Source organism: Canis lupus, chromosome X, assembly GCF_003254725.2.
Source record: "Canis lupus dingo isolate Sandy chromosome X, ASM325472v2, whole genome shotgun sequence".
Classification (NCBI taxonomy): Eukaryota; Metazoa; Chordata; class Mammalia; order Carnivora; family Canidae; genus Canis; species Canis lupus.
Window position 1 is genome coordinate 6,891,992 of NC_064281.1, and position 22,620 is coordinate 6,914,611.

At 45.6% G+C, this 22,620-nt stretch overlaps 1 non-coding gene across 1 annotated transcript; it reads right to left on the reverse strand.

The window, feature by feature from the left end:
* Nucleotides 1–22,026: 22,026 nt before the first annotated feature.
* On the reverse strand, nucleotides 22,027–22,130 carry LOC112656006 (U6 spliceosomal RNA). Its single transcript, XR_003134028.1, has one exon. It is a non-coding gene; the product is annotated as a U6 spliceosomal RNA (small nuclear RNA).
* Nucleotides 22,131–22,620: the final 490 nt, after the last annotated feature.

The following is a 22,620-nucleotide window of genomic DNA, read 5'->3' on the forward strand; positions in this document are numbered from 1 at the left end:
ATGGCTGTTTTGAGTATGACAGCATTTGTATCATGAGGGTTAATACATTTGTAGGCTCTTGGAACAAGGCTTAGCATGGACCAGGCATGGTGTAAGTATTTTTTAAATTAAAAAAAAATAAGATCATGTTCAAGAGTCGTGGGTTGAGAGTCTCTTTGGAAAACAAGTAAGATATTTCATTGGGAAAAATACAATATTTTCCTCCGTGATCAAGATGGATCAGTCCTACCGGGCTGTTATTGCGTGCCAACGTACTAAAAACATATATCCTGAGAAATCCGGAGCCAAGTTGTCTACGAGGTTAGACAAAACTGTGGGTATAGTAAATCACATAAGCTGAGGCACCTTGATCCTTATCAGGAATTTAGAGCTTCTTTGAGCTTGCTATATACTCTTTTCTCCATCCTTTATCTTCCTGCTTGCTTATCCCCTTCTCGAGATAACCCAATTTATAGAATTGCCTCAATATGTGCCGGTTGACATGACATTCTGAGTAGAGAAGAATGCCAGAGAGACCCAGTTGTAACCTGTTGATTTATGGTTGGTCCTCCTCACTGTCACTTTCCGAGTTAACATCAAAAGAATGGATGAAGAATGCAATCATGCTGGGCAAACAAATAAACTGTTGCAAATGACTTTGCGCAAAAAAAAAAAAATAAATAAATAAATAAAATTTTTCCCCCTTCTGGCCGTGTATAAAATGAGCTAAAAGTGGCCCTTGGTGCAATCTTTCAAATACCTTCGGGCCTTGCACCATATGTTTCCTACGTTTTCTTTTATCGCATGTGATTGCATGTTATAACACACGGCCATTCCAAAGGGGAACCAGATGGCTGCGTGTTTCCCGGTTCGGGATTCTCCGGCAAAGAGGCAGAAAGGATCTGGGGCTATATTTGGTTCTGATGAAAGTGACAGGCCACTGGAGGTGATAATCAGTGGTATTTAAGGAAGGCTCGCATTTACGATAAGAAGTGTAAGTGCTCAATCACGTCTGAATGTGTGTTTAATGGGCACATCTTTGAAAAAATGGATTTAATGTATTCCTTTACGTCTGCTCGGTTTGAATGTGTCGAGACAAGCACTATTTTAAACTAGCTTTTCTCTTTGAAACATACACGTTTCAGAAAAAGCAAACCATTTCTTGGAAAGACAGTTCAAAAGGTGGCCAATTTTCTACTCTTGTTTCGGCTGCTAAAGAATCATTTGCTCAGTGAAAAAGAGTGGGCTAACCCGGAGACAAGGAAGCTGGGAGGGAGGCGGGCCATGGGGTGGTTTTCCCCACGCAGGCCAAGGGCTCTTGCGCACTCCTGGTGTCACAGAGGTGAAAGCCTCCTGTCCTCGGGAGTCGGATGGGACGGCCACAATTCTGTGCGGTTGGTCCGGCAAATTGCACGATATCTTCCTGTCTTAGTTGCGCCGCAACAGTCTGAAAGTGAACATTTCAAGATGAGGGACAACAAGGAAACAAACTCTGAATACTTGGTGACTGAGCCGGTGACGCGGCGTGGCCCGGCTATTCCTGCAGGTGGGCTCCAGGCCCGCCTGCCCAGCACAGCATTCCTTCATGTGCAAATCTGTGCCTGGGCCTTTTACAAAGTGGTGATGTCGTCGGCACTCTGGGGGCGAAACACAGATGTGGAAAAAAAAAAAAAGTAACACTACGCAACTTTTCAGCAAAATGGTCGGAGGGAGAAGAGGCAGGGTCCGAACACCACATTCTGGCAGCGACGGCTTCTCTTATCACGAGCTGTGGGGTGAAAGCCCTGCTCTCTCCTCAGCGCCCACAGACTCCAGCCCTTGCTGGCATGCCCTGCACACCCCTTCTGGGCCTTGCTCTGTCCCTCTCGCTTTGGGGACCTCGAGTATATTCAGGCTTCCTCTACCACCTGGCGCTGTGGGCATCCTGTCTCTTAGGGCTCCCTCCGATGCTCCAAACCAAGCCACCCCACCCCCTCCGGAAAGTTCCACCTCCAGTGCTCATGGGCACGTTCAAGTCAAAATGAGCCAGACTGGACTGGGCATCGTCTGCCCTCTGTCCCCGCCCGCCCCTCCCCCTTGAAGTCCTCTCTTTGCTGATGGCCTTGTTACTTGGTCCATGCCGCGAGAACCCTTTGGCTAAAATAGAAACCCGACCATTTTGACCATTTGACCAAGTCACATCCTTCACTTAGGATGAAGTGCAAACCTCACAGCAGGGCCCAGACCCCCCCATCCCCCCATCCCCCCCCAGCGGGCTGTGTCTGGCCTCAGAGTCCCACGGACAGAGCTCGCAGGCGCCCTAACGCCCACCCCTCCCTGCGACACAAGCTCTTGCCTTTCTCATCCCTCCTCGCTTGTGAAGAGCCGCGCACGTCCTGGGTCCTGGCACGTCCTGGGTCCTGCCCCGAGCTTCGGCCCTCCTGTGGTTTCTCACTCCAGGTGAGTCCTTAGGTCCAGTTGGCAGCGCGCTAGGAGGCCCCGTGAGGGAAACCCAGCCCGAGCAAGAACTAACACCAGGGGCTGCTCCTGCGTGGCTCTCGCTGGGCCAGAGGGGCCGCAGTCGGGGGGGTGGACGGGGCGGGCCGGCGGAGGCTCCAGGCCCCACGGACGGACGTGGACAGACAAGGGGCCGTCCCGGAGGAAGGAACAAGGGCAGAGTAATCTACTGGCTGCCTCTGTGATCCTGAACATTTCTAAAACTGAGGTCGCACACTATGTGGCCTTCTGCGTCCGCTTTTTCACTTAGCCGTGTTGTCACGGCGCATCCGTGTCGTGGCATATGTCGGGACTTGAGTCCTTTCTGGCTGAACCATCTTCCATTGTGTGGACACACCAGTGTGTCTTTAGTATAGACGTTGCGGTCATTCCCACCTTTTGGTTTCTATGAATGAAGCTACCGTAAGCCCCATTTTACAGACAAAGAAACTGAGGCTCAGAGGGGTGAATTAAAACACAATAGGGACGCCTGGGTGGCTCAGTGGTTGAGAGTCTGCCTTGGGCTCAGGTGGAGATCCTGGGGACCTGGGATCAAGCCCCGCTTCAGATTCCCCTGGGGAGCCTGCTTCTCCCTCTGCCTGCGTCTCTGCCGCTCTCTCTGTGTCTCTCCTGAACAAATAACATCTTTTTAAAAACACAATAATTTAAAAGTATTGCTTTCTGAACCAGATAGACGTAGATGCAAAACTTAGCATCATCCCACAGCAGCCATGTGACTTTGGACACATTATTCCTCCCTGTTAGCTGCCATGGGCGACGCAAAGCTAGGGATGTATCACCTGACCGTCGGTGTTGGTGCGAAGACTCTAGATGTTCCTTCATAGGAAGGCTAGCTTGGTCCATGTCAGGACCTCCATGGGGGGGACTGACGGGCGCCTTCAGGCCTGGCCCTTCCTAGGTGCTCAGTCACGAATGCCGAATGAAGAAATACACAGGATTTGGATTCTGATTTGGCCGCGTATCAACGATGTGACCTTGAACCAGTCATTCATCCGCACAGTTGGGGACAGTAGCCATCACCATGGTAATAAATGAGGACAAGTGCAAGATCCCTCAGAGGTCCTAGCACACGGGGAGGGGGGCTCGCAGCCTCTTTCCCTTGAGGCTCACTCAGTATTTCTTGTTTTAGCGCAATGCAGCAGGCAACTTAGCCCCGGAGTAAGCTTTCAGGTCCGCGTTTATGCCTACCCAGCATTTTCCACTTTTGACTTAACGGCGTTTACATTCTAGGTCATCAGGAAAAGGAAAGCCTTGAAAACATAATTTAGGAGCCGCTTCGTCGGGTAAACACGCAACGCGTTCACGGAACGTTTGGCTTGTCACCTGAACCTTTACTTTCTCATTGTTGCCAAAGCAAACCTCTGTAGGATCAACAACATAAAAGTTAAAGGCACCGTTGGCGCGCAGGAGAGGCCAAGTCCGAAGGCCAGGTCTCCACCGTGGGTTCCGTTCATTTTGCAAGGAATGAAGCGCGGGGCAGGGGTCAGGGCAGGGTGAAGGAAAATGTCTTTGAGAGAACTCATCGGATGTCACTCAGGGATTATTAATTTACTGAAAAGCCTACCTTTGGCCTGGGGGTTTAGCGAAGGTAGAATTTGCGAGATGCTTCCTTTGAACTGCGCGTCCAGGCATCCAGAGGAATGTGGGGGCTCAGCCCCAGGACCCAGCCCCCCCCCCGCCCCCACCGGGGACACGGCCACTCAGGCCCGCAGCAAGGCCGGGGTTTCCAGGATGCCAAGGGACAAAGGAAAAGAAGAAGTGGGCTCCAGAGTTGCTCTTACTCGATCACCCTGAGTGTAAGGAGCCGCCAGGAGCAGTGGGGATCCTCAGAGGGTGGGGTGTGCGGTGAGGGGCCGAGGCGACAGGTGTCCGGGCAGATTCCTGGGCAGCAGCACCACTTGCGAGGAACGTGGCTTTCCTGCTCCCCTGTGGGCGCTTCCGAGCTGCGCATCTTCATGCTAGCTCAAAGTCGCCAGTGGTTTGCACTTACCCACTTAGGCCCTTCTAGAAACGTCTGCAAATTCAGAGAGACACAAAGTAGAAGGGCGGTTTCCAGGGGCGGGTTGTTTAACCGGGCTCGGGGGTTGGGGTTTGCAAGGCGAGAAGAGTTCTGCAGGCCGATGGTGCTGAGCGCAGCGCAGCAGCGGGAACGTACTTTATGGCACCGAGCTGTGCACTTAGAAGTGATTAAGACCGAGAATTTTGTGTTACGTGCATTTTACCCTGCAATGAAAAATAATTGAAAAATTATACCGCCAGTCTTAAAGCTGTTAAAGGTAAGTTCAAAAGCATCATGTTTGAAATGAAGTGTGTCACTTCCGTAGGGTTTATTACTGTTCCTGCCACCTATCTTGTATCATATATATGTACATGCTTATATATAATATTTAATTCTTTTAAAAAGATTTTGTTTTTTTATAAGAGACTCTTTTTTTTAAAGATTTTATTTATTTATTCATGAGAGACACGGGGGGAGAGAGAGAGAGAGAGAGGCAGACACACAGGCAGAGGGGGAAGCAGGCAGGGTCCCTGCGAGGGGCCCGATGCAGGACACGATCCTAGGACTCCAGGATCACGCCCTGGGCTAAAGGCAGATGCTCAACAGCTGAGCCACCCAGGCATCCCAAGATTTTGGTTTATAAAGCACTTTTAGGTTCTCAGCAAAATTGAGAGGCAGGTACAGAGATTTCCCATACACCCCCTGCTCCCACACCTGCACAGCCTCCCCCACTGTCAACACCCCCCACCAGAGGGGCGTCTGTTACAACTGACAAACCTGTTGAAACATTATTGACACCCAGAGTCCGTAGTTTACAGTAGGGTCACTCTTGGTGTGGTGCATGCCAAGGGTTTGGACAAATGTATAATGACAGGTATCCATGCTTATAGCATCATCTAGAGTCTTTTCACTGCCCTAAAAATCCTCTATGCCCCACCTACTAATCCCCCCAACCCCCACCCCACCCCCAACTACTAATCTGTTTACTGTCTCCATAGTTTTGCCTTTTCCAGAATGTCACAGAATTGGAGTTATACAGTATGTTGCCTTTCAGCGTGCCTTCTTTCACTTAATAATGTGCATTTAAGTTTCCTCCATGTCTTTTCCTGGCTCAACAGCTCATTTCTTTTCAGGGCTAAATAATATTCCACTGTCGGGATGTGCCACAGTATATTTCTCCACTCACCTACTGAAGGGCATCTTGGTTGCTGTCAAGTTTTGGTAATTATGAATAAAGCTGCTATATGCGCAGGTTTCTGTGAGGATGTAAGTTTTTGACTCCTTTGGATATATGCCAAGGAGCACAATTGCTGGGCCGTATGTTAAGAGTATGTTCAGTTTTAGGTCACGCTGTCTTCCAAAGTGGCTGCACCATCTTGCGTCCCCGCCAGCAATGCCTGAGAGTTCCTGTTGCTTCCCGTCCTTGCCAGCGGTTGGTGTCGCCTATGTCCCAGACTTTGGCTATTTGGTTTCTCACTGTTGTTTTAATCTGCATTTCCCCGATGACATACGATGTACAGGATCTTTCCGTATCCTTATCTTCTTCGGTGGGGTGTCTGTGAAGATCTTTGGCCCATTTGTAAATCAGGTTGTTTACTTTCTTACTGTTGAGTTTAAGTGGGTTCTTTTGTATATTTTGGATAGCGGTCCTTTATCAGCTGTGTCTTTTGCAGATATTTTCTCTCAATCTATGTTTCATCATCTTATTCTCTTGACATTGTCTTGTGCAGGGCAGAGATTTTTAGTTTTAATGAGGTCCAGCTTATCAATTATTCCTTTTATGGATCATGCTTTTGGTGTTGTACCTAAAAAGTCATTGCCATACTCAAAATCATCTAGTTTTTTTCCCCTGTGTTACCTTCTAGGAGTTTCATAGTTTTGTATTTGACACTTGGGTCTGCGATCTATTTTGAATTAATTGTTGTGAGTGGTGTAAGGTTTATGTCTAGATGTATTTATTTATTTTGCACGTGGATGTCCAGTTGTTCTAACACCATTTGTTGAAAAGACTATCTTTGCTCCATTGTGTTGCCTCTGCTCCTTTGCCAAAGGTCAGTTGACTATATTTGTGTTTGGGTCTATTTCTGGGCCCTCTGTTTTGTTCCACGGATTATTTATTCTTCTGTAAATACCACACTGTCTTGATGGCTGTCACTGTATGGTAAGCCTTGAAGTTGGGGAGGGTCAGGTCTCCAACTTTGTTCTTCTCCTTCAATATTCTGTTGGCTACGCTGGGTCTTTTGCCTCTGCATTTAAACTTTAGAGTTAGTTTCTCAGTATCCACAAAGTATCTTGCTGGACCTTGTATCATTTTAAAAACACAAAAAGCTACATAACAATGTATGTACTTTCTTTCCCAAAGATATTATTATACTTGCACGGAAAACGGAAAAACAAATGTAAGATTTTTGCACCAATACAAGACTGGTAAAATTTTCTTGAATATTCATACAAGACATCTGTAGTTAATGCAACTAACCCTACATTTTTAATGGGTTCCATGGACAGTTAATTCATCTAATCACGCTGAAAATATGCATTTAGCAGACTGTGCTATGCCATTGTTATTCCTAAAGGTACAGCTAGCCACCTTCAAGCCCTTTGTGTTTCAACGAGCCACTTAAAAAAGATCTAAGGCAAGTGGTTCTCAAAGTGTGGTCCCTGGCCACAGCATCAGCACCATCTGGAAACTTGCTAGAAGTATAAATTCTTGAGGTTATCCCAGACTTTCTGAATCAGAAACTCTGGGGATAGAGCCCAGAAATCTGTGTTTTAACAAGCCCTCCAAGTGTCTTTGATGCATGCTGAAGTTTGAGAACCAGTTATGTAAGGAAAACATATGAAACCTATAGTGATCTGAGTGTTTTTTGTGTGTGTGCCTTACAGTAAAATTAAAGAACACCTGCACCAACCCTGCTGAATGAGAACATGGTAGAAAGAAAATACCCCAAATAACTAAAGAACATCAATCTTTGAAATGGTGCATCAAAACAGAACGTTAAAATGACAATATAATGTAGGAAAAACCTTACAACAGATCTGATCCTGGAGTAATTCAGAAGATCTCTTTATTCAGGATGTGCAGGATGGCTAGATCTCAGCTTAGGTGTTTCCACTGGAGGAGACAGTGGTGTTTAAGTCCACAAAAAGTTCAATGTTATGGTGGGTTAATGAAAAAGATGTTTTAGGAAAGCTAAGGCAGTTTCGAAGGGTGATTTTAAGGCCTACGGCTTGGGTGCAGGTGTGATGCGTGCCACCCTTCTGGGGCAGAGTTGTGAATAGTTTAATTCTTCAGTGGGACCCAACCCAAGATCCCAATTCAAAGTACTGAAAGGTCAATGTCTTAATAATAATTGTGAACGATTAAGGAGCACCAACCACACTGTCAGCCTTGACCCAGCAGAAGGTGAGAGGGATGATGGATGGTAGAGGACCTTTCCAAGTAAGGCTGGAAGATGGTACACCATTAAAATGAAACTTTGGACTCCAGAAATCCCAACACTTCTGATGGACGCTATGTATTTAGGCGTTTATGATATTCTTTCTACTACTTTTGAAATAAAGGTAGAACAATGCAAAATCCCCTCTTCAGCCCTTTCACGTCCCAGGGTTGAATGAACTCACTGCATCTCGGTTCCCCAATATTTCTCACATGTCTGTCTGTCTTTGCACCTTAATAAACGTCTTGTTGAATTTTGTTCATGATCTGAATCCCTCATGAGGTGCTATGTCTTTCAGGACTAAGGCATCCTAGTCTCCTCAGCATTTAGCCCACAGAAGGGGATCAATAAATGTAATTGAAAGAAAGGAGTGTGGGACACCTGGGTGGCTCAGTGGTTGAGCGTCTGCCTTTGGCTCAGGTTGTGATCCTGGGGTCCTGGGATCTAGTCCTGCTTTGGGTTCCCTGCATGGAGCCTGCTTCTCCCTCTGCCTGTGTCTCTGCCTCTCTTTGTGGCTCTCCTGAATAAATAAATAAAATCTTTATTTAAAAAAAAGAAAGGAAGGTAGGAGCGAATGCATGAAAGTTAAAGATTAAGATTAGAAATCAGGATCTTAGGAAAACTCTTTGAGGTAGTGAGTTTTCATGACTTAAAACAAATTTTAAAAATTTAGAGATATGTGGTACAAATCTTTTGGGGGAGTTTGTGTAGGTCATAAACTGTCCTCTCCCTTTGAGAATTGTCTTCAAGAATGCAAATGTCGGGGCACCTGGGTGGTACAGTCAGTTAAGCATCTGAATCATGATTTCAGCTCAGGTCAGGATCTCAGGGTCCGGGGATCGTGTCCTGCATTGGACTCTGTGCCCCAGGAAGGTCTGCTTGAGACTCTCTCTCCCTGTACCTCTGCCCTTCCTGCTTGTTCTATCTCTCTCTCTCTCAAATACTTTTTTAAAAAAAAAAAGAATGCAAATGTCCTCTGGTGCTTGAGCACCGGGTGATGTATGGAAGTGTTGAATCACTATATTGGACACCTGAATCTAATATAACACTGTATGTCAACTAACTGGCATTAAAATAAAAACTTAAAGAAAAAAAAAAAAGGAATGCAGACATCCTTGTGATCACTGCTGTTTTTCCAGCATCTGGTTTAACAGGCACTTAATATGTATTTGTTGGAAGGTTGGGTATATGGATGACCCTCTGGGAAGCCTTGATTATGACATGTGAGCATGCCCACTCTGGCTGAAATTGATTGCATCAGGATTGCATGCATGACCCAGTGGGCCAATGAGATTCTCTCCTGGGAACTTAAATTGGTCCTGAAATATAATTGAACTCTGAGTGTTCTTGGAATGGTAGCGTTTAAGCTGGGAGTCTGCAAGGTTGGCCACAGTCTGCCACTTGAAACAGAAAAAGCAATCAATGGATATGCACGTAGGTACATGGGCACTCGTGCACACTTGGCCATGTGCGTACCCACCTACCCACAGCCCCCCCCCCCCCCACTTTAGCCTTTTTCCTTTTTTTGGCCTCCTTTCTGGTTCTTATTTACATTCCCTACTTAAGACCCAATTTCATTCCTCCCCTTGGTTCTATGAGGTACCCCCTATTATTATAATAAATCCCCCTTCTGCCTAAACCAGCTCAAGTTGATTTTTACCACATGCAACTAAAAACTATTAGCAAATACACTCTGTCACAATTCATTTTTGTTCTCCGATATTTCAACATTTGTAAGATTTAAAAATCACCCTTGTAAATATTTGTGTTAATTTGAATTAATTTCCATTTCCCTGGACTTCAGCTATTTAGAAATGCCGGCTTGGCCCCCTTCCATCATTTAAAAAGCAATGCAAAGCCAAAGGAACCACGAGGCACCAGCTGAGGCGCACTCTTAAGCTCTGTGTATAAAGTATGCCTTTGAAACACTTGGAGTCTTCCTGGGAAGCTATTTCCCAGCAAGGGAAGAAAAACTAACAAATTTCAGAAGTAAACTTGAAATATTACTCATTGCTATAGAAAGGGGCAACTTTGAAGTAACCAGAGAAATGAAACCAAATGAATTCTCTTTAGTGGCAGGATAAGTAGTAGTCAGACTGGAGCTCTGGAGCCAGATGGCTTGTCTGTATGTCACAAACCCCCAGCTGGAGAGCACACGTTGTAAAACTGCGTCCGGGTCTTGGCTTTGCACCCTCAGCCCCTAGCAGAGGGTCTCATCTGAGAAGATGCTCCATATGGATGTGTGTGGAACGAAAAAGGAGTGAAAGATGAAATAAAGGCCAGTGATTAAGTGATTAAGTCTGCAGACCAGAATCAGAGGGAAATTGTCTGGCTCCAACACCTCCTGCCTGTGTGACCTCGGATGTGTTAGTTGACTTGTTCATGCCTTGGCTTCCGTAACCATAAACCAGGGATGAGAACAGAGTTTCTTTAGAGTGTTGAGTATTAAATGAGTCGATACATGCCCAACATTAGCTCGGTGTCTGCAAACAAGGAGGCATGCTATAAACGTTGGCTTTCGAATCGTTGTGTCAGAGGGTAGCTTTTCATAGTCACATTTCCCCTCCTTTAAAATTTTATGAAAATGCTAGAAGGAAAAGTATTAGGGACATTTAATTTAACTTTATAACATAGATATTAAAGAAATATGTTTCTGTGTAAGTTACATTAAAAGGTCTTGTTCGCAAGTGAGAGAAAATTTAGGGGGAGATATCAGTGACCTGTCTCACAAAATTTCAGACCCTTAAAAAAAAAATCTAAATTTAAAAAGCTTGCAGGATAGCCACATCAGAGGAAAGTTTGGGTACAGATACTATGTTCTGTAGCTTACAGCCAGAAGGCTCAGTAGGGCTCTTGGGGTCAAGGGGATCAGCCCAGGTCCAACTGGTCCTGGTGATCACAGCAGGGGATACTGTGCTGGGGTCACACAGACCAGGGCCCTCGCCCTGTGCCTCACTCTTGTCACATGTGGTGCTAATCCAAGGATTACTTCCTACTCTGTGAGTCCCCTGAATAATCTGTGAGGAAATATTGCTTTTTGTGATCCTTTCTCCTCCCCATTCATCGACTCCATTTGGATGACTCTCAGCTCTTTTGGCTGGAGATATTCACATATCTGTGGCTATTGGGAAGCTGTTCCCAGCCTTGGCACAAATGGGTTCTTCCCTCTGTTATGGTCGGCCCTTTACTCCACACATCACCTTTCCCAGGACTGGACCAGGAGCTCTCATTCTGTTGGAATGAGCACACAGTTATGGCAGGGGCTGGGGCTGACTGAGCAAATGATTTTAATAATGATGGTTACTGTCTAATGTGGACAGGCTGGCTCAAGAGGACACTGATAAACATAAGATTACTCTGCTCTATTCCATTCCCCAAACTTGGGCCTTCCCGATGCCACTCAGGAAGTTTTACATAACAGGTTAGGGATGAGAGTGTAGACGAATCGAGGACAATCCTTCCTATCTCCTGCACAAAGAAATCAGACAAGCAGACCTGCTGGCACCATGTTCCCATGTAAGGGCGTGGCATTGTGACAACCTCAGTATTAGTGGACTGTGCATGGTAAAGGTGGTACATTGGCATATACCATCCAGCCTGTTCTCCTTCTGGGTTGGAGAAGCAAGAAGTACGATTCCCAGGCTACCTTGTGGCTAGGGTCCAGGAGTGCCTTAGGTCACACGAATCTGATGCACTCCCGAGAAATTTAGAGGGCAGGAACCAAGTGGGCTGACTTCGGCTCTTTTGTTGGCAAAGCCAGTTGCGGACACATAAAGTGTTTTCTGTTTCTGCATTACCAAGATCCCAGTGTGCAGGTTGACAGGTAGGGCCCAGGGCATCCTTCTTTTCTTTTCTTTTTCCTTTTGGATGCAGACCTAGCATGTGTGGTGCAGCCACTGAAGCCAAAAGTCCCAACAATGGCTTTCTGACCTCCACCTTCCTGATTAAGAAAGAAGCCACAATGCTCATGTTCAACTAGTTCTGCAGGGGCTTCCAGAGATGAGTCCTGGGGGCCCAGCCCAAAGCTCACTCTTGCAGTGTAAGGACCCTGCTTGTGCTCTCTGAGACAATGTAGACAGAAGTTCCCAGCACACGATAGTTTCCCAAGCAGCTGCTCTACGAATGAACATCAGTAAATGAACATTAATTAATTCAGCATATGTTTCTGGAATGCCTAATGTTGTGAGGTTGCTTAGCAGGTTCTGCAATCTATTTTATCATGTATTTGTTGTGTGACTTTGGCCTCACTTTCTTCATTTATAAAATGGTAACAATCATTTCATCCAGCTTGTAAGATTTGCATGAAGAATAAATGAAATGATGCATGTAAAGCACCAGTATGGTGCCTGGCTCAGAGGAAGACGTCAATAAAGTTAACTACGGAAGTGGTATTTCTTTTGTGCTAGGTGCTAGATCACAAAGAAAAACACAATGGACTTGGTCTCTGACCCAGTGGAAGGCAGATATGTAAGCGAGATGAAGGACAGGGAGGATCAGAGGACATGCAGCAGGGACATGAACACTAGTCTAGAGGAAGGAGGGTCTGAGGGACAGAGAGGTGGGTTTGGAGACAATTTGCTGAGAACCAGTTGGCCAAGAGCCAGCTTGCTGACAGCTAATTTCCCAAAGGCCCAATCACCCAGTGCCTAATGTCTGATTCATCAATTTGTAAGTTTATCAAACACTTATTTTCAGAACATTCTTTTTGGGTCTAGTCAATTAATATATTTCCCCTAGACACATTGACTTGTCAAAAGTTCTGGGTTTTAGGGTGGTTTTGACTCCATGAATATATTTTCCCTTAATGTTCATATTGGTGGAAAACCATGTTAATAAAGTGAGTTATTGAATATATTAATAATTACGAAGATTATGTATTACAGATATAGTGAATCTATTCTAAGACACAATTAATATTTTTATTCATTATAGTTAAGAAGCGTACAATCCCAAGGATAAAATATTTGTTTCCTTGAGGGCACCTGGGTGGCTTAGTGGTTGAGCATCTGCCTTTGGCTCAAGTGGTGATCCTGGGGTCTGGGGATTGAATCTCACATCAGGCTCCCGGCGGGAAGCCTGCTTCTCCCTCTCTCTGTGTCTCTCATGAATAAATAAATAACATCTTTAAAAAATATATTTGTTTCCTTGAATATATTCATGAAGACTATCCCATACAGGAAGGTTTTAGCCAATGAGGAATTTTGGCAAATTCAACCAGTTGGCCAGTTGGCAAATAAATCGGTTGGCAAATTGATCCTTCCGTTTAATTGGCTTTAAACAAATTGGTCATCTGGTGCATCAGGCATTTGGCTAGCTGGCGATCACGTCTTTCAAACTCTATTGATGGGCGCATCCGTGCCTCGGTCGCTTTGCTCACGCACAGCCAAGTAGGTAGGTGTGTTGCCTTCTTGCCCCGAGTCATGAGTCCACATGATATTACACAAAATGAATAATTGAAAACGGAACTTGACCAACAGTAATGAAAGTGCAGCAGAGAAATGAGAAGTGATCACATTCGAAGTGAAATGCAAATCACAGAGATGGAATTTCAGGAGGAAAAGAGGTGACCGTGGCAATATTGATGCTGTCACCGGTTGAGGGCCCGTGGAGAGGCAGCCAGAGACACCAGCCGAAGGGGCACCTCGCAGCGGAAATGAAGAGAACCGTTGTGCCCGCAAGGAGGATGTCCCAGAGGAAGTGGGCTGGCAAAGAAGTTGACACTGAAGAAACCCTCGGAGACAGTTCCTGATGTGGAAAGCACAAAGGATACAGCGGTAGAAGCAGATCCAAATTTACAAGGGAGTGTGACAATTTTCCAAGGCCTAGAAGAGATGCTCCATTGTAAGTTATATAATAAGTGTTTACAAACAAATAAAACCCTTTGATTCTTAATGTCTCTGAAGTTTTAAATTACAACATCCTAAATAAATATGAGTTTGGCTATGTTTTATTTCCCTATATATTCATAACTGACAGGAAGAGGACCTTTAGTCTTTTAACATAAATGTCATTCACAGCACAATCCTATTTTCCCCACGCATGACGAAGATGGCTTGGCACAGCTTCGCCTTGGCCCCCATTTCCACCATCCTGCGCCGCCAGGCAAACGGGACCGCCTGCACTTAAAATTAGGGGGAGGGAAGTAAAACCTGGGGCTGTTGTTTGTCTTGCGTTCCCTTTGATGTTCCCACTTGCAGAATTATACAAACTTCAAATATTTTGCATTATAAAGTCTGACTTCTGGGAAATTGCAGCGCACTGCAATGTACACCATCCTTCTCCTCTTTCTGGCAGCTAATTCAAATGAAACAGGTGGGGAGGAACAGGGTATTGTACTTGTGGAAGATGAGAGAAAATTCTGATGGCATCTGGGAGAATGTTATCTGATGCTAATGCTGATTTACTCCCGAGCTTCATGATTGCCCGTTGGTGGAGCGAGGCAGTGCTCTTAACACTGTCAAGAACAATTTTCCCCTTGAGTGATCTTTTCCAAAAGGGTTCTCACTGATGAGTTATTTTTCATTATTATTAGAATTTAAGTACCACACTTAACTCAGACTTCTCCATTCTGAGATGTAACCTTTAGCTGTCATTGTAAGAAGATAAACAGAAGTGAAACTCTGCTATACCCGGTTAAATGAAAGGAAACCAAGAAGGAGAAATATTTATGCAAAGAGAGTCAAAGGAATTATTTTTGTGCAGGCTGCATAAACCACCGAGCTGGTTCTATAGTAAAATGCACTAAAAACTTTCTGGGTTAATTTTATGACCATATCTCTATTAACTACATGGAATTATTTCCACCGACCGTGTGAAAGTACGTTGATTAACTATAAAATGGAATTAGTCGTTTTCAGGGATCTTTTTCTCAATATTCCTTGGGCTAGGGCCCTATCCTATCAGTAGCAAACCTCCCAAACTCCGTGTGGCTTTCACTGAAGGGGGGTAGCAAAATCTCTAAAGGGGACCACGGTTTGAACCCCCACCCAGGATGAGCCTCCCAAAGAACAGCTCCCCCACCCCTTAGAGTTGCGAATCACCGGTTTGAAATGTGTGCAGGCTGACGAAAGTCCAGCATCCTTAAAACGTGAAGACGTGGATCCTTGATGCACCTCTACTTAACTGCTAACACACATCTAACCTCGAACTCTTGCGTCTCTTACCTGAAGTGCCTCTGCCCTGGGATTTCTACGGGATCGAATAAAGCAGAGTACGGGAATAGGCTTGCAGCTGGTAACTGGAGATGTGCTTTGTGTGAGATCTATCCTTCCACCAAAATATCTACCTATCTGTAACCTTCCATTAGGATCTCTCAGGTCTGGGCCAAATAATTTATTAACAATATTCCAAAAAAAATGTTCCAAATCCAAATTATTTAGAAAGTTCCAATAATGCTCAAAGTAAATTTATTTTTCATATTATTTCATAATGCCCTGAACAAATGGAACAGATAAAAGGTTAATTTTAATGCTGGAGAAGGAAGTAATAAGTCCAAAAGATAGTGTGTGTTGCAGGGAGCACCTCCGGGGCCGACTTCATTAATGCACAGCCTGTTTGGCTCTCCCTGGCGCACCCAGATGGTTCAGCTGAATTAAGCGCTTTAAGACTTGGCTCCTACAAACACAATAAATAATACTATTTATTGGTTGTGGGGACAAGTTAAAGAAGCAGAGTTGGTGTAATGACCGAGCCTCCCCCTCTCCTAGGCCTGGTCCTGAGCTGGACATCTAACATGGTGTTTGTAGGAGTGGAGGATACCTGTCGGGAGACGAGTCTCCATGACCACGTCCACGTTTCTGCGTGGTCCAGGTGTTCTGGGTCAAGGCCCCAGAAGCTGGAGACAGTGCCTCTCTAAAGTCAGAGAGATTTAGGGACTGATGTCAGAGCCACCTGCTTACACTCAGGATAGGGAAGCTAGAGCTCTTTCCCCGCGCCCCGGTCGGTCGGTCGGATGAGATTTGCTTAATCAGTCTCCCCCCTCTTTTTTTTGGAGGAAAGGCTGCACAGAGGTGCTGCTCTGGCTGTTTTTGCCTTGAATAATAAATGGTCTGTCCTCTGATCTCCAAAGCCCTGTGCCTCCTGTCACATCGAGTGGGCTCAGGCCTCATACTCTTGAGTTTCTGACTTAACGTCACCTACCAGGTGGAGCTGTTAAGGGTACTAAGTTAGATCATATAAGCATGGAGGGGCTAAGAAGTCGGTCCTTTTGCCCTCCCTGCTGCATACAATCTGTGTCCTCCCCATTCATGTGGGGAAGTCCTACTGCCCACCCCTACCCCTGCCGTGAGGATGTTAGGAGGGGGCAGCTGTGGGAGGTGCCTGGGTGCAGGCCGAGGCCCTCACCATGGGACAGAGGGCACGGAGGAGAAGGGGCGTCCGCAGCTCGGCAGAGGCGGCCCTGATCCGCAGGTGCCCGGCATCCTGATGTTGGCCTTCAGGGCCCGGGGGTCGGGGGGGATGCGCCTTGGAGGAGCCCCCAGTGGGGGGATTTTGGGGTGGCTCCCATGACGCTGCTGCCCGGGGGGAGAAATTCAGAGCTGCGGCCCGGGATTGGGTTCGAGCCCCAGGGGCGCAGGAGGCGTTTCCACGCCCTCCCTCACGGAGGGGGGTCAGGGCAACCCCCGGAGGCCCGCAAAGCAGCACCCAGCTTTTTTTTTCCAGGTGAGGACACTGAGGTTCAGAGGGCTGAACTAGCTCATCGAGTCACCAGGCTTGCCAGCGGCAAACCGGGACCTTACCTCCGGGCCCCGGGGAGGGGGACCCCAGCCAGTCACCGCTCAGGGCGCCAAGGGTCCCGGTTGGCGGGCTCGTTGGTGGCACCGGGCCTCAAGCGCAAGATTGCAAAAGAACCAGACTGACTGTTCCGTGCCACCTCGTTTAGCAATTTATTTTCTTTTGTTCACATGGGCATTTCCTTACCTAGAATCTAATCTATGAAGTTAATGGGGGTGTAAATCCCTCCGAATCACCATCTGCCGCCTCCCTCCTGCAGGATGCCATTAACATGGTAATGGCTAATTCCAACTGGGGTCTGTTAAGAATTCCCCAGGGCCTTTGCCAAGCGCCCAACGCTTCCCGACCCACTCTGTGCCCTTGGAAAATCGACTTGCTGCAACAGTGTTATAATAAGCCCCCTGTATTTGAGGGTTAGGAAAACATGCTTTAAATGGCCCCGGTCAAAGCAGGGAGGGAGGGAGAGAGAGATACAATGATAAAGAAAAAGACAGAGAAAGACAGAACATGAAACAGAGAGAAAGAGAGAGGGAGAGAGCCCAGGAAGGAAAAGGCAAGGAAAGGAAGAAAGAAAAAGCAAGATGAGCAGGCAGGCAGGCAGGCAGGCAAGGAGTGACCAGAGTATATCAGCAGAGCCAGGGAAAGTTTGTATTGATTGAGGATTTGAGGAAATGGACCGAGGGACAGCAAATTAGGAAATGCATAATGCACAGAGAATGTACTCTGTGGAGTGGTCCTAGATCAAAGATCCCACACAAGGGCCTGGAATCCATAAGTTTAATTTAAGTGCCAGAAAACGTTTCAGAGAAGTGGCAGAAAAGCCTGCAAAGGTTTTTTTTTTTTTTGGATCCCGTTTACCCCCAAAGAGATCGGCAAGGTGTTATCCGAAGCACGGGGCAGGATTTCCTTCTAGATTCCTGATTTGCCAGAAGGTTATTCTTTGGTCAAACAACACCCAGTGTGAAGAGAAAATAGGAGGGAGAGCTGCTGCTGCTGGGGAAAGAAAAGTGGGTTGAAGTTCTTAAAAAAGAGCCCCAGCCGAGAAAAAACACTGAGTGACTGGTTGTTACAGGGAACTGATGGCTTTTAATATTTGAGGTTCAAAGTAAAAAATTAAGAAATAAACACAAAGCAACTATCACGAGGAAGAGAGTAGCTGGCTTTTGCTTGTTTGTTTTGCATTGGCACATCGCCTTGGGGACCTGGAGTGGTAGGAGGCGCTGACCCCAAGTGTCTCTGTGTTTCTCCTACACTGTCAGTAGGTCTGCTCTGCTGAACAGCTCATCTGCGTTGCAAACAGGAGATTTTGCAGATGATGATAGGCCTCCAAAACTCCAGGTCGTATTTACACGGAGTCTTTATTTCCAGGTACCTTTGTTTGCATATAGTATGGTAAAAATAATGACAGAGAGTAGTGCTGTGGTGTGTTGGCTGGGTTTTCCCCCAGGACATCCCCACAGCTTCCAAACTATCAAGGGAAGGATGAGTAAGAGACTTCCTCGGGTTGTGCAAACAGCCGGGCGTGGCACTTTATGTTTCTTAGCGAGGGGTGCTGAGTCATAGCACGTTCCTCTAGCCTATGAGTTTCCTACTGCTGTTACAAATACCATAGTCTTAGTGGCTCCACACAACACAGATTTATTCTCTTGCGGTTCTGGAGGTCAAGAGCCAAAAATAGATCCATAGGGCTGCATTCCTTCTGGAGGCTGTAGGAGACAATTGGTTTCTTTACGCTTCCCAACTTCTAGACGTGGTTCACATTCCTTGGCTCATGGCCCCTTCTTCCACCTTCTTTCCTCCCTGAACTCTGCTTCTATTCTTATACGCCCCCTACCCTGCGAGGACCCTCGTGATTTTATCGGGCCTATATAAATAATCCAGGATAAATATCCCCGTGTTAAAAGTCAAGATCCTTAACTTCTTCATCACATCTACAAAATCCCTTTTGCCATGTAGGGTAAGATAGTCAGAAGTTCAGAAGTTTGGGGTGTGGAACATCTTTGGGGTCATGATTCAGCCCACCATGTGCAGTCTTGACGCAGGAGCAGCTTCGTAAAATGTAAGGTATGTGAACATATTTTCCAATTAAAACCATATATATGTATTAATGTTCCATATACTTGATGCAAAAATATCTATCTTCTTTAGCACTTATTATAGCTGTTTTATTGTCTTCTGGACCTTGGTTCTCAGCTGAAAGGCAAGTAACATGTAGTTCAGAAAACAGTTGTTAAATCCTATGCTTTCCTGATTTTTTTTAAAGATTTATTTATTTATTCATGAGAGACACACAGAGAGAGAAGCAGAGACATAGGCAGAGGGAGAAGCAGGCTCCCTGTGGGGAGCCTGACGTGGGACTCGATCCCAGGACCCCGGGATCACGACCCGAGCCGAAGGCAGGAGCTCAACCACTGAGCCACTGAGGCATCCCTGTTTTCCTAATTTCTTAACCTGCAATTTATTAGCCAAGAAATCCTTCTCAGTTCACGTGCCTGGAAGGAAGAATGGTGGCGGCATCCCCAGTTTTTCCCTATTGACCTGCAGATACCCAAATATTGACATGCATTTTGATAGTGACATACAGAATTTTGCATAATAGCAATAAAAATTAAGTGGTCACCTATTTTGCTTGGAACTGGATTGGGTGTTTCCCACCCATATCTCATTTACTACTTACCAGAGCTTCCTGAAGGCTGTATGACTACATTGATTTTACATGTGGGGCAACTAAGAATCAGAAAGAGTAAGTAACTTGCTCAAGATGAAAAAAACTAGTTAGTTGCACCCTCGAGAGACGTGGTAAATGTGAGGAACTTCCCATTCCCAACACACATACATACACACACACCACAGATTCCTGAGTTCTTTCATTTGGCTGACACATTTGTAGATATTTAAGTGATGTGAGTTTCCCTCATTTTATTTTTTTGGAGGCATGTGCAAGATCAGTTCGGAATGAGAGCTAACCAGTGGAATTTTGAAAATATGATGCATCTGAACATGAGATACTTGAAACCTAGTTCATCTTCATCACTCTCCCCTTTATTTCATTTCATTTTCAAGTTGGCTCAGTTCTTATAGCTGAAATGGCTTAATGGTCATTCCTGGTGTGTACATTTGTTACTAAATTTATTTCCTCAGTTATTCTTCACAGATGGTGGTGACCTCCCCTCATTGCCTTTCCCTTTTCAACCTACTGAGAAAAGCGCTCTCTCGGAACATCACACCACTGGCCCATATTAAACATATTGATTTGAAAGAAATAGCTGGAAGGTCACAGCAGTTGGGTGACAGTGAGCCGTGTGGTGAGTGGGGGCTCTGCTGGTTAGCATCAGGGCTGGGTTTGTGGTCTTAGGTCTTATTCAACTCAAATCCCAGGAGTCATCAGTAACAATGATGAGGCTAAAGTGGTCTCAAAGCACTGGGAGCACAAAGGGGTGGGACCCATGGAATGAGTGGTTTCAAAGCCCCAGGGAAACGAACTGATAATCCCTAGGGGAGTGCTCCCATGGAGGGCGATTCTGAGAGAAGTTTCCAGGCTTCCAGTTCAGATAGGCTGCCTGGGGAGGAGGGGAAGAGGCTTGAGATGGAGGGAGGAGAGGTGGAGGAGGAGTGCTGGTTTAAAGGAAAATGCTCGGGATCCCTGGGTGGCGCAGCAGTTTGGCGCCTGCCTTTGGCCCAGGGCGCGATCCTGGAGACCCGGGATCGAATCCCACATCAGGCTCCCGGTGCATGGAGCCTGCTTCTCCCTCTGCCTATGTCTCTGCCTCTCTCTCTCTCTCTCTGTGACTATCATAAAAAAAAAAAGTCCTTAAAAAAAATAAATAAAAAAATAAAGGAAAATGCTCTTAGGTGTTGGATCAGCATTCCAAGTGCATCATAAATGGGCTTGTCTGTTCATCAGCGTCCTCCTGACTGCACGGTTCCCCAAGTGCACTGTTGTGTGACCTTCAGTGTATTTGTACATTATCTCTAATTTCATTTAAAATACAACCAAATGTGGGCTAAGAGGGTCTACACATCATCCCCTACTCACTTCCAGAGACCAGCTCTTAGTCCAAGTCACCATGCGAACTGAGGCCATATGATGTCTGAGTCCAACTTTCCTACTTAGCTTTCTCTGAAGATTAGGCCAAAATCTTGAAATGAATCCTCAAATACTAATTTATATTCTTGTTCATCCAGTACAAAAACCAGAGGACACAAAATGTCCTCCTAGGTCCTTCCCTGACATTTTAGAGAAAAGAGTACTGGACTTGGAGTCGAGCTATGTGGGTCCAACACATGATATTCTACTTCCTAGTTATGGAACGTCCCTGAACCTCCATGTTCTCATCATTAAAATGGTGAAAATAATAACTACCAGGAAGCATTGTTATGAAAATCAAATTGGTGTCAAGGCTCTTGATAAAGGATTTAGTGAAATACAGATATAAATATTTATTGTTACTTCAGGAAGTAACTAGTCCGTTTTGGGGACCTACAACATTTAAAGTAATTAGTGTGGAGAGAGTCCCTAAGATGACAAGGCAACAGGTACATAGGGAACAATAAAAAACCCTCAGAGGTATCCCACAAGTTGCAGATAAGAAGACTGAGGCACTAAATTTTACCAGGTCCAACATATCATGGGTGACAACACTGGTTCTAGGAGCCAGGTCTTCTGATTCCCAGTAGAATGCTTGCTCCATGATAAGACAGTTTCAAAGGATTAGCAAAAAGTGCCTTAAACTATCCTCTTCATCTACCTACTGATGGCCATCTGTACCACGTGGCCTTTTTTTTTTTTAAGATTTTATTTATTTATTCATGACAGACCCAGAGAGAGAGAGAGAGAGAGAGAGAGAGAGAGAGAGAGAGAGGCAGAGACACAGGCAGAGGGAGAAGCAGGCTCCCTACAGGGAGCCTGACATGAGACTCGATCCCAGGACTCCAGGATCAGGCCCTGGGCCAAAGGCAGGTGCCAAACCACTGAGCCACCAAGGCGTCCCCCCACGTGGCTTTTCTAATTGATATGGTGCATGTCTCATCCCTCCCCATCATTCACAACCTCACAGCCCTGTAGACTGTGAGTTCTTTAAGAAGTGTGTCTACTGTAACATGGCCTCCTCCTTAGACAACTTCAACACAATTCCACAATTAAAGCTGGAATTCAAATAGAATGTGATCGATGAACTAATCTATTGGTTCCCATTTCTTAGGAATGCATTCTGAATGTGTATAACCCTTTAGCTCTCCTCTTTTTCCAAAGCTTTACCTTACTTAGAGTGAACAGTTATTTATTAAAGGGTTCACTTATATGACAATCTGGGGATATATTAAGAGGATACCTGTTCCTTTGTCATCTTAGGGACTCTCTCCACACTAATTACTTTTTTTTTTAATGTGGAATGCTTCACAAATCTGCATGTTATCCTTGCACAGGGGCCATGCTAATCTCTGTATTGTTCCAATTTTAGTGTATGTGTTGCTGAAGCGAGCACCACACTCATTACTTTTAATGTTATAGGTCCCCTCATTTAATGAGGCCTTGGAGGACTAGCAGGGCTTTCACTATGAGAATTGACAGGTGAGAGTGGCCCATCACATGCAGATGGGAGAGCTGCCTGGCTGGGAAGAGCAAGTGGAGCAGCTGGGTTTTTATTAGGGCATTCTGGAAGGTAATGAAAATGAACACAATAATTCAAAGTGCATTCCATCAAGTAGTCTGGATGGGTGAACCACAGCTAAAATACTTTTGCTTATTACAATTTGTTATTAAAGCCTTTTAGAAAATGTATATTATGACTGTGATAGACTGCTACAAATAGATAGCCACAAGTTTTGAGTGCCTGATATTTTGTCCATCTTCCTTTTTCTAGTTCCTTCGAGAATCTTCTCCTCTCTTCTATGTGTCCCTCACAGGGTAGGAAATATAAGCCAAGTTTGACCAATCATGATCCATTACACTAGACATGGCAGTTGTTGGTTTCA